Genomic DNA, 13,560 nt, shown 5'->3' with positions numbered 1-13,560 from the left:
CAAAATTTGAGTTCGTTGATATACCAAATATATCAAATGCATGCATATACCAAAATACATTGTTATATAAATTGTTGGGTATATATACACAGTAGTCAAAGTTATACCAATTACACCGCCATATAACTTATAATCATTTAGGCACAAAAAATATACAACAATCGTTGTTTTCAGTAAATAACAAATAATTAGAAGTGCTGACCATATTTTTAAATTTTTAAAAACCTTTATACGTTCTTCTTTAGTAAAGTAAGTATCTATAGTATTAAAAAAGCTTAACATTTTAGTAAAGAATTTTGCAGTTCTTATGCAAAGTATAGGCATAAAAATAATAAAAATAATTGAAAAGAATATTTGAAGCATATTTCCAACATGCAAAACAACTCCGTCTGTTTGTTCGAGTAATTGATAAAAGTCTGGCTGTAGCACACAATAAATACAGAAGCAGAATAATATTTGTGAAAATGCACATTGAAGTATTCCAATTTTACTGATGTCATCTTGTTTGCAAATTTTCGAATGAAACACGCGAACTGGTATTAAGCACAAAACTCTAGCGAAAAACAATGTTATAAAACTGGCTTCATAAACATTATTTGGACACAGAATATATTTTATTATGAAACACTGTTTTTTCCTCATAGTTGGCGAATATATATAATTTACAAGAATTATGTAGAAAAGTGCTTGTGTAATACCATTCGATTTTCTGACTGATTATACATAATTAGAAGTATAGAGCATTTAGATTCACGATTTTGATCAAACATTTCGAATATTTTTATAGTTTACTGTAGCTACTTGTTCTATTAATGCACAAAATATGTTTTTCTATAATTAAGAGGCGGTACACGCGTTCGTAAACTCATATATTTCTGTATATATACTTTTAGATTATATTTTAGAGAAATAACAAATAATGATTATCATTTTTTTTTATATATTTCAATAATTTATATATTAGGTTTTCACGATTCTCGATTCTCGAATCGTTTATAACTTTTGTGCGACGATCGACCAAACCTTTTCTTTGTAATTAGCTGAAAAGTGTAGATTTTTCCGCCCAAGTATAGATTTTTCCGCCCAAGGAAAAATTTTTAGGTTATAATTTTGAACCGATTTTCAAAATTCAAACGTTTCCAAATTGATTGGGAATCGCGTTGATTAGTTTCTGGTACTAAAATATTATAGGCCTACAAAAGCGGTTAAATTATAAAAATCAATGCTTTGAATTAAGCTCCGCGTTTAAGCGATTCTAATCAGAATCAATGCTAAAGCATATGCACCCCGGACAATACTAGAATATGATATATTCATATTCACTTTCTGTTGTGTTGGTTGCTACTGATTACAGTTCATGTCCACACTGAAAGCTACTGATTACAGTTTACCTTCACACCCTGGACAATATTAGAATATGATATATTCATGGTTCACGCTTGAATAAAACACCTATTTAGAATAGGAAATTAATAAAATTAAATTTGCATTAAACCAATTAGTCTAATTTATGCAATTTTAAGATATTATAATTTATAAGTATGTTTGAAACAAATGAATTGGTAATCGTATTGATTACACAGCGCGACACTAAAAATTTTTTCTGAGATGTTATGATGAATTTTAAGTAATTCCAGGACGCTAATTCCGAAAACAGTAACAGAAATTTGCTAACAGCTCTAGTTTTTTAGATATGTCAATAAGCTAGTTTTGACTCAAAATTACAATAAAAAATATATACAACATATTTCATGCTTTCAAAGTCTTTTTATATGATTTTCGAGCATGGACAAGGCCTGATTGATTTTGTCATAAGCTCCAACAGTTGTCAGTCATCATCTGGATGTTCTATCTTCCTTGATAATTTAACAATTATTAATATTATCCTCTTATTCATAATTATTATCGCCTGATGGTCAACATCATCAAATAACACAACCCCCACCTTTACATCCACGAAATAGTAATTCTTTGGGGTTCAAGGTTTTATCTGCTGGTTTTGCTATGTCTTTCGACAAATATAGGAAATCTATGTCGAACTCCGTAAAGACGTCGTATTTCAACCACTTTAAAACTGAATTGTTTCCATACCCATGTTTCAATAAAGGTGAAACATGGGTATGGTTACTATTCAGAAGAAATAAGAAATGCTATAATTTTAATACCCCCATTATTTAGAAAAAACCTCAGAATCACCACGACGATTGTTTCTTCTGTGTGGTAAATACCAATGAAATAAATTCAGACAATAGAAGCAAATGGTCATAAAACCATACAAACCCAATGGTATTGAGGTCTACTTATGATCAGCTACACAATTCCTATCTATACTAATGATGAACAACCTAGAACATCAACATCTCCTGCCTACCAAGTAATGGATGCAGAAACCAACGTTAAGAGAGAAGACAGGAAGAATTAAAGACTGATTTATTTGATGTTGTTATAATGATGTTGTAATCTCAGGACGTTCGCTCATGGGATCTGTCTCAGAGGGCTGTAACTTCTTAATTGGACTGACCTCACAAAGCGATCTACCCTGGATCCCAAAGAATTACTATTTTGTGGACGTAAGGGTGGGAGTTGTGAAAAAAAGTTCGAGCGTCCATTAATCACGTGCTAGATTTTTAGGGACTTTTGGATCCCCTCCTCCTTCTTGGTGATACGTCGTGATATTTGGAACCCTCACCCACCTAACATCACGTGTATTTTTAATTACGTAATTTTTTTTTATTCTTTAAACTGCAATAACGATAGCCAAAATGACTAATTGGGGTAGTCCTCTAAAACACAAAAACTGGAACTGTTACGAAAAAGTGGAAGGTATGTTTGAAATCAACGTGCAATTCCAAGAAAATTTAAAAAAAAAGTTTGAGGAAAAAAGCAAAAAAAGAGATTTTAAAAAAAAGTTCGAGCGTCCATTAATCACGTGCTCGATTTTTTAAGGACTTTTGGATCCCTCCCTCTTGGTGATACGTCTTGATATTTGGAATTACACCCCCTCATCCACCTAACATCACGTGTATTTTTAGTTACGTAAATTTTTTTATTCTTTAAACTGCAATAACGATAGTCAAAATGACTAATTGGGGTAGTCCTTTAAAACTCAAAAACTGGAGCTGTTACGAAAAAGTGGAAGGTATATTTAAAATCAACGTGCAATTTCAAGGAGATTTTAAAAAAAAGTACGAGGAAAAAAGCGAAAAAGGAGATTTAAAAAAAAAGTTCGAGCATCCATTAATCACGTGATCTGTTTTTTAGGGACTTTTGGATCCCCTACTCCCTCTTGGTGATACGTCGTGATATTTGGAATTACCCCCCTACATCACGTGTATTTTTAGTTACGTAAAATTTTTCGAACTAAATATTCGAATTCACGAAATTGTTTGTTTTTGAAAATCTAGGTAATACAGTGATATCTTACTCTCCCTCCCACACGTAATTTTTCGTGATTTTTTTGTCAAACCCCCCTCCCCATACAAACTTCACGTGAATAATGACGCCTCGTAACAAACATTTTTAGTGCCGTTTTTAATTCTTTAGTGTTGGTACACAACTGCGCAATTATTTATAACCTATAAAATGGAGTCGTACAATTGCGAATGTCGTGTGTGTTTTTATTATAGAATATTGAAATTAGTTATAGCATTAAATACGATATATGGAACATATTAGTGCTGTTTTAGTGTAAAAAGTGTTCAGTTATATTTGTGTGAATGGATTCTGTATATTCAATTTGTTGGTGACTTTTTTTTCAATATTTGAATGGTAAACGAAAATACTGGTGAATCTGTGCATGATAACGTATTATTTATTTTAAGCAGGACTGAAGCATATTAAAAACTTCGAAGTGTACACCACATGTATATAATATGTTAAATTAGAAAATACAAAACTGACATTAGAAAATGCAAGTAATTTTAAACAGTAAGGTCGTTATTCTTACGCATTTAAATGTGGCTTTGTGACTTCGATTTTTATGAGCAATGAGAAGTTTACATAAATACTCCAATAAACCTGGAGAAAATGTCAATGTAGTGGGAAAAATATAAAATGTAAACTGTAAAAGGTTAATATTATTATTGTGTAAATTTATATTTTAGTTTTCTATAAATATAATAAACCCACACTTTTCCATTTTTAGGTATTGTCATTGCTCGAGTAAAAGTATTATTTGTCAGATTAATGGCTAGCTTTTTATAAGCATGTTTGTTTTAAGTTAATGAATTTGCTTCAAGTAGTTACATTCACATTATAATTTGGTCAAATAATTATAATGCATTGGCATTGATGAACTGATGTACTTATTGTTAAGTGCAATATTAAAATCTAAAATGACTAAAAGTAGGAGAACCTTACGCCTTTAGTTTCATCTTTTTTTTTGTCATTTTAGTTTTTAATATGATTTCATCAATGTTTTCGTAAATGTCAATAATTCCTATGATTCATGCTTATTTAGTTTAATCTTATTTCAATAATAATAAGCTAGTACTACAAAAAGCATATTTCAATCAGTTTCTCGATAAACTTATTGAAATGTGCTATGAAATCCACTCATAATCCTAATTCTGTTATAAATACTCTTACTTACAGAAGTAAAAGTGTATATAGATAATAATATACTTGATAAATTATATAGTATTAGTTGATGAGTATTGTTTATAATTATATTATACCTTAATAATTGTTACTTTCATTGCAGGTGTTCTACGATCGTCTGACATTGCCTGATTGAGGTTGGCCACATATCAAAAGGCTTACGTTACACTAATATCAGATAATAACAGCCAACATTTTTATAAAGTAAGCTGACAACATTCCAAATTTCTCCTATCATTCTTGGACCAACTATTAAACATTGTTTGAGCACATTCTATGCTAACGATGTCTTACAAAAATGTAAAGTTTCATTGCATATTGCTACAAGACTCATCGAGCATTCATTTGAACAAGGGTGAGTTTCATATTTTGTTACATTATAATCAATTTAACATAACATGTTCTGTGACACATCTAGCAATGTGGTTTACAAGTTATTAAACAAAATTTATTTGTATTATTAAGTTCTGTTTCTACCGAGAACTTAATCGAAATAATAAAACAATTTACAAAAAGAGGTAAAAAGTCTGATCCTATAATACAAAAATATCATTTCTTCTAAACCAATGACGAAATATAGTTTGAAATTCTCTAATATTGATTCATTATCTTCAAAATTAACTTCATTATAGATTAACTAAATATCTTCAGTCAATATTGGCGAACACAGAACTGAATTATTGTTATTGGGTTGTAAAACAGTTTATGGTTTGAATCCGCATCAAAGTTCTGGTCCAACTTATCAAAAGTTGGTATATGTATGGATTCAAATATGAATTTTTTGTTGGGAAAGGCAGGTACAAAAGTAATCTTATTTCTCGAGCATAATAATTGATCTGGATGGGAGTTTTTTATCATTTCGATCAATTGCTTTGCACTTCTGGTTTAAGTACAACACTTCTAATGTGGTTATAAATATATCATGCAAATGAGTATTGGTCACATGTGCTTTTCCAATTTACTCGTGAGTTATAGAAATCAGAATATTTTTTTTGTGGTAACTCTACCTTTCAAACCCTGAAGGGCATAACTTATAACAGCTGATTAAATATGTTTAAGCATGTGTTATGGATATTTGGCTTGAGTGCATTTATTTGTTTATGCTTCTGAGAGAGCGATTTAACTTGAATAACTTTTGATTTAAACCGTTGGTATGAATTATAATTCACACCAACTTATCAATGTATTGATTAGTTCTTGGGAAATGCACAGGATTGACTTATGACAAAACTGAAATATATAGTCTCAAAACGGCTTTTCTAGGTTTTGTAGAATAATAATTTCTTATTTTTGAAAATTAGTTTATTAGTTGAGATTGAATTGTTTGTCAGTGTATTCATTCTGCATACAATATTCGTTTAAAGTTAAAATCAGAATCATGAATTGTTAGGGAAGGTCAAAGTATCTTTTTTGTTTCAACATTAATGACAAATTACAGAAGTTAGCGTTTTTTGTGAAAATAAAACCAAAATATTTTTTATGGAAAGGGACAAAATTTTTTTTTTCAAAGTATTGGTCATTGCTACCTGTAATTTTTAGACAATTTGTGGATACCGACCTAAAAGAATTTTTTCTGACACCCAGCTCAGCTGGTAGCCAGATATTTGTGTATTGGTGCATTGTCATGACGCAAAACTACCTTGCCTTGGCTTTTGGCTTATCATATTCGTTTTTTGATCAATTGATCCTCTGATGTCGGTAGCGATCAGTATTAACGATTTTGCCAGGTTTCAACAACTCTTCTTGCTGAATCGATCTTTCATACTATGTGTCAAAATTTCGTAGTGTGTTTACGTTAATATCCAAAAAGCAAAAAAAAAATTATGATTTTAATACCCATTTGAAAAAAAACTCATAATCACCACGACGGCTGTTTTTTGGGTGTGATAAATGTGAATGTAATAAGTTCAAGCAATAGAAGCGAATGGTCATATCCCACAACTCTAAAGTTCTTTTGGGGTCTATTTACGATGCTAATGAAGAATAGCCTATAGCACATCACCATCTACTGCCTACCATGTAATGGATTGAGAGACCAGCGTTAAAAGAGAAGCCAGGAAAAGTTAAAAACTGATATATTTGATGATCCTCAAATCGACAACTTATAAAAAACCAAGGTTTCATGAATTATATTAACAAGTTTGAGAAAAAAACCAGAAAGTTATTCGTTTTGGTCGTAACCAATTTTCTGGGAAACAAAAAATTCAGTAGGCTTTATAAAGCTCGTCAAATGCATATTATCTAATTTAAATAGTCTAGAATGAAACATAAGCTTCAAAATTTATTATCTGCACTCTTATTTAGAAAAGTTTTTGGAAAATCTTGGTGATGTTAGCGAAGAGCAGGGAGATAGTATCAAGCCATTAGGACTATGAAGGAGCCTTTCAAGGGAGGTGGGACGTCTGCACGATGGTTGCCAATTGTTGGATATTAAGACAAGATCAGAGAGGCCTTGTCCACGTTCAAAAATCATATAAAAAAAACATTTGAAGGCATAAAATAAAATATGTATAATTTTTTATTGTAATGAACTAGAACATTGGTATATCTCTAAAATTAGAGCTGCTAGAAAAGTTCTGTTACTCCACCCTCATCATAACATCTCAGGAAAAAAAATTAGTGTCACCCTGTGTTATTATATTATTTATATTGCTCTAAGATATTATACGATTTGTTGATTCAAAATATAACCTACCTCAAAATAACAAGTTTCCACGGTATGTATTAAACAATACAATAAAACCACTGAAAAGATAATCCACCATGTGACAAATATGGCAACACTTTCTTCATAATAATATTTTGTCGGTCCTATTACGCTGATGCTTATAAATAGGGCATAGAAAATTATTATACCCATGGAAACTGGAAGAGATACAGCAAAATACGAACCATATAATGCATTAAGAACTTCCATATTTTTAAATAAAATTTCATATAACCAAAATATTGTGTTTAAGTGTCTCTGAGTCTCCGGTGAAAAATATATATCATCAAAATATCTCATGTTGGCAAAACGTTCATTGTGATGGCATGCTTGTGATATTTTTTTGCTGAAAGGATTGTTCGAATATGATATACAAAAATTTTCCAATCTATCATTTACAGTTCTTAATTTCAATAGTATCATTCTGAATAAAGCGTAAATTATACACCCACTGGTCATTATTCTTATATGAGGATAATCATATATCATAGATATTATCAACCATTTAACATGTCCATAAGCATCTATATCAGATACACAAATTATTATGGTCATAGGAATACAATGAGCAAGTACAAAAATAACAAAAAGCACACAGTTCTTATTTAAAATCCAATAGAATATTTCATTTTCTGTCTTTGTAAATTTCTTATCAATTCTTTCAATATCGTCACATATTTTATTTAGGACAGTCGCACTTTTGAATCCATGTATTGGCGAAAATATCATAAAAATTGTACCGGTGATTAACAAATAATAATTTCCAAAACTTCCTAAATGACCATCCACTTCCAAAACTTTCTCTTGGGTTCTTGGGTGAAGGTAAAGAATAAAACTAATTAAATGCAAAGTGGTAATGCACAAGATAAAAAATTCACATATTTTGCTAAATCCTAGTTTGCGTGTTTTCGTGTTTTGATCGTAATAAATTGTTAATGGAAAAATGCCACAATACTTGACTGCATTGCACGAAAATTTGATTGCACCATAAAAGTCAATTGGTTTATATATGTATTTTATAAAATAATTGCGTAAAAATTGCATTTTTCTTAACGCTCACTTCTACAGAACATTTTTATATAACTATAATAGGTTGTACGGAAATTGATAAAAATGAATAATTAATATGAAGTACATACACAAATTTGATTAATCTGTTATAAGTGAACATCTGGTGCGAAAATTTAGCTTACTGGTCATCGTTACTTTGATTAATATGATAGATTAGTATTTGTGGAGTTACATAATTTATTACCTTACGAATATCTATTAGTGCAATTGCTGATTAATAAAACTATTGGACATTAACAGACTAATGCTGAGGTAAATGCTATATCGGTAATGAATTTTATTTATTGAAAAATGATAGAAATACTGCATAAAATAACGTAGGCAACAGAAAATGGAAATTTTGGAATACTTAATATTGTTTTTTTATCAAAATTAATGGAATTGTGTTTAAAATTGTGAAATCGGTTCAGCAGTTTTTGAGTAAACGTCGTCAATTTTGGCTCACATGACGAAAGAGCTGCCTATCCATCAGCTCTAAGCTCATTCTGATCGAAAATCATGTTTTTTTTATTCGGTTCTTAAATAATATTATATATCTGATAATTAAATTAAATGTTTCTTTTTTAATTATGTATATTCCAATTAGTTTTTAATTGTATTTGTAGCATTGCTATTTTTATCTGAACAATTTAAAATCTACATAATTATACTAACAATTAGATTTAACAGCAATTGGCTAAAAAACGAAAAATAAAATTTTTGCATATCTTCACGTTTTAGAACGTGATGTGTGTGTATATGTATTTATGCGTGGATACAATTTTTAACTTCCCGTAGGATAAGTTATAGTAATCGCAAAAAAATCGAAAATGAAAATTTTTGCATTTCTCGACGTTTCAAAGGTTTCTGAATATTTTGGCATACCTTAGAAAAAATGGATGTATGTGTGCGCGCGCGTGTGTGTGTGCGGATACAAATTTTCGCCGACGATTTCGGGAACACCGATCAACCGATTTAAATAATTTAAAAAACATTTGATTCGTACTGATAAGGAGACGTGCTGATTAGTTTTTGGTGCAGGCAGGTCTAGCCGTTCCGAAGATACGGGGCAAAAAGTGCCAAAAACGGTAACCCGGTTTTTAAGAAAAATTCAAAAATATTTTACTTGTATTGACAAGATGAAGAATTGATAAAATTTTCATGAAGGCAGGTCTACCGGTTTCGGAGATCTAATGAAAAAAGTAAAAAAAAGCCATTTGGCGGTCAAAAATGATCATTAGACATATGCACATCAAGTTATCAGATATTTTATAGAGATTTTAACAATAAGTATAAATTTTGTTTACATTCCTGTGGGTTCCGTACCAATCCGTTAGACGGCGATGCGGCGCTTACGCGCTTTGACTTTTCGTCTCTATGCAGTTAAAGCAGTACGATTGCTTTGAAAAAAATTCAGAATTTCCAAACTATGCCAAAATAAAGAATTTTTTTCTTCAAAAAAAGTAATTTTTTGTCGAATTTATAGTTTCTCAAAAATCTAATTTTTTCGAAGTAAAATTTTTTCAAAAATGTTAATCGTTTTTATAGAAATAATAATTTTTGGTACGGGAAGTTTGCCTTAAGGGGTTAGGGGTACTTGGGATTTTTGAAAAATCGATTTTTATTTTTTTGAATTTTCATTAAGGGTAACATCTTGAAAATATTCTCTGAAAATTTCAAGTTGATCCGATGATTACTTTTTGAGTTATTGGACTCTTACCAGCGCGTTGACGCAAGTGGAGAGCTCGATACTTATACTCAAGATCATTCTCCCTCACTTCCTGATGTTTTAAAAGCTTTCAAACCGATTTACGACGATCTCAGCAGTGATAATTTACTTTCAAGATGTGTAGTTCAAGATTAAATCCATAATCAGAAAAAATTAAAAGCTTCAACCAACTAGTGTAAAAAATATACCTAGAAACCGTGAATACTAGTTTTACTATCGTACAAATTGCTGAATGCATATACATAATTATTATTATTGATTATGGATACCTTGGAACCTAATTGTGGGTATAATTCCCATTGGTATGCTGAAAAATTGGATGCTGCACGTGTGAAAGTGGCAGATCAGCGCGCCAACGAGAACACTCAGGAGGCCATAATGCTTCGTAGGCAACAGAAAAGGGAAATTTTGGAAACTTGCACAATGACTGATGAACTATTACATGGCCCAGAAATAGATGACTCGGTTTAAGTAATTCAATAATTCGAATTTCTGTACGTAAATCTAATGTGAAACTTTAAACGCGTTTTTCTCAAAACTATGTTTTTTGAAACGGTGACCACTGTAACTCGAAAACCACTTAGTAAATTTTAATGAAATTCATACAGCTTTTAGAATACATAATAAACTCGTGCCTGATCGAAGGATTTTTATTTTTTCAAAAATTTGAATTTTTTAAGACCAATTAACTGTTGATTTTTTACCCAAAAATCTAGATTTTTTCTTTCTGATGCTGCCATTTTGTTAATTTTTGCAAAAAAAGAAAACCTTCGATCCGGCCTGGGATTAACTATTCATAAAACTATTTTTTTAATTTTATTGATTTTAGATGAAGATCCAAGGAGTTATGATGGTCACCGCCAGGACCGTTTTTCGAAACAGGGTCAACAAAAACAGCTATAACTTTGGGAATATTGATTTTTTTTCTGAAATTTTTGTTACATCAAGTCAAAACATTGTATAATAATGCTGTATTAATATTTTTGTAGAAAAACATCGTTTAATAACAAAAAAAATACTGAAAACACTCATTTTTTCGTGCCTGCAAGTACACCTAACCCCTTAAGGCACGATGCCATGCGCCCCACTAGTTCTTCGGCGTTTTTGGGAGTACTGCTCAAACGATTTGAATGATTGAAAAAGCAATCGATTCCTATTGATGGGGATTAGTGCTGATTAGTTTTTAGGAAAGGTGGTCCAACCTTTCCGAGATACGAAGCAAAGTGTGCAGAATCTGGATTGAAATGATTTAAAGGACATTCAATTCGTAATGATGTGTATATAAGTGGTATTTAGTTTTTGGCATGTCCAGTTATTTCGAAGATACGGAGCAAAATATGCAAAAAAATGACAGTTTCTGAGAGCACTAAGCATCTGATTTGAATGATTTAAAAATCTTTCTGCTTTCATTTTTTTTTGGATTTTTTTTTGTTTCAATTTTTTTTCCAAGAATATTTTTTTTGTATATCTAAAACATGTCGGATTTTAATTTTAATTCTGGCTAAAGTTCTAAAGCCTCACTTATTTACTTTAAATACATAATTTTAACTTTGCAATTCAGTTTATATAATTCTTATAAATATTACACAATGATTCAATTTATTTAATATTCACCGAATATTTCATCACGGTACGGAAATTTGCCTTAAAGCACGATGCCATACACCACTAGTTTTGGTTTTTTAATGTACAAGAATCAAAATAACGAAAATTTATAATATTTTTAAAATTTACAAAGTTTGTTAATTACTGATCTTTTCACATCTTTGTTGTTTTATAGTAAATCAATATATTAATATTTGTGATAATTATATGGATACATTTCTTCAAATAAAATATTCAAAATCATTACCTCGCTCATGCATTGATCGCACAGAACTATCATCAAAATGATGATATAAACATGGGTAGATAGATTCCAGAACGTTGTCAGCAAAGGAAAGTTTGTTTCCTCTATTTTTCCTTGTATTAACTTCGCCATGATTACAGATATTGTATAGAAAGAAAAAAACACTCCCGAAATCATAATTTCAAATAATAACATTGCACCCAAAACCCCGTAAATGTTTTCTAAGAGATATGTCATATCGCTAAGATCTTCGTGAATGTGCAAGAGACGTTTAACCTGGTCCGCAATGATGTTGTTGGATGTTTGCTTTTTGTACTTTTTCAAGAATTTATTAGTGCTTTTGAATGTCATAAACAGTTTATCAACTAAGAATAAATTAGCACTATATACAATCAAAACCCACATCATGGGAAAATCATATAATACCGAAACCGATACTCCTCGAAAACCAAAAGCATCGCGATTTCTTTCCGCGTAAATAATGAAATTTGCAATACTGTTTATTATACTCAGAGCAATTGCTAAGGTAGACAATTTTCGATTTACAGATTTAGAAATATTCAAGTTGTTAGTTTTTTCGAAAATATTTTGCAAATTCTTTGATAGTACTTTGATTTGTTTAGTATTTTTTAAACTTAAAAACTGCGTTGATAGTAAAACAGAAGAACCGACTAAAATTTGTATGTATAAACCAATAGAGAGAATTAAACCATCTTTTTCCTTGACCAGAGAAGAAATTTGTAAAAAATTATAAATATTATAAGCGTAGAATGAAAAACCTGCTCCGGCTATTATGAAACTAAATAATCCTAGAGATATTTTCGTGTCACCTGTTTTGCTTATTTTATATAAGGGTAAAATACAAGTTTGTTTAAAAATATATCTCAGCAGAGATGTAATTTTATTTTCATTTTGCTTCATTTTTAATTTCTGTTTCATTTGATTTTTTTTTGTTATGTATTTTTTTAGCTTTTCACTCGAAAAACGTGAACAAAACTGGTATATGTTGAAACATCAAGTTTGTTATTCTAACTTTAATTTCAATTATAAAAATACTAATCAATTAGTGTTATGCATAGGGCAATGAAAATATAATAAATTATTTACAATTAATTGTCAAGAGGTACTCTTTGTTTTCTAGACTATTGTTCAGCTCCAATATTTCGTTGTAATGTTATTCATAAAGTTAAGCAATCAACATATTCCAAGAGTAATTTGGAGAATTTAACAATTCTATTTGATTTATAATAATTATTGAATTAATAATATAATAAAAAATAATCATAAATAACAATTTTTAATATACTACTAATTGAATTAAAATCTTTAATTTTTGCTGAAAATAAGAAAACGGAACTCTTATATTCATATTCTCAAATTGCTGGTTAATGTTAATCACGTATAGTACATTTTATAGAAAACCATTTCTTATGATACAAGAATTATGTTAGATACAAGAATTTTTTATTTACATCGACCGACTTTTGTTCTGAAGCTTATTTGCTCAAATCGTATATAGCACAAATTAGCCTAACCGAATGTCACTTATAACCCTTAGTAGCGCCACTGAACTGACCAAGCACAACTATATACGAGTTTTAGACCTAAAAATGATACAAGGGTTTT

The sequence above is a fragment of the Ctenocephalides felis genome, unplaced genomic scaffold (assembly GCF_003426905.1).
Source record: "Ctenocephalides felis isolate EL2017-DRISC unplaced genomic scaffold, ASM342690v1 CF-g0.4_SCAFFOLD_01492, whole genome shotgun sequence".
Lineage (NCBI taxonomy): Eukaryota > Metazoa > Arthropoda > Insecta > Siphonaptera > Pulicidae > Ctenocephalides > Ctenocephalides felis.
This window is presented reverse-complemented; position numbering follows the sequence as displayed.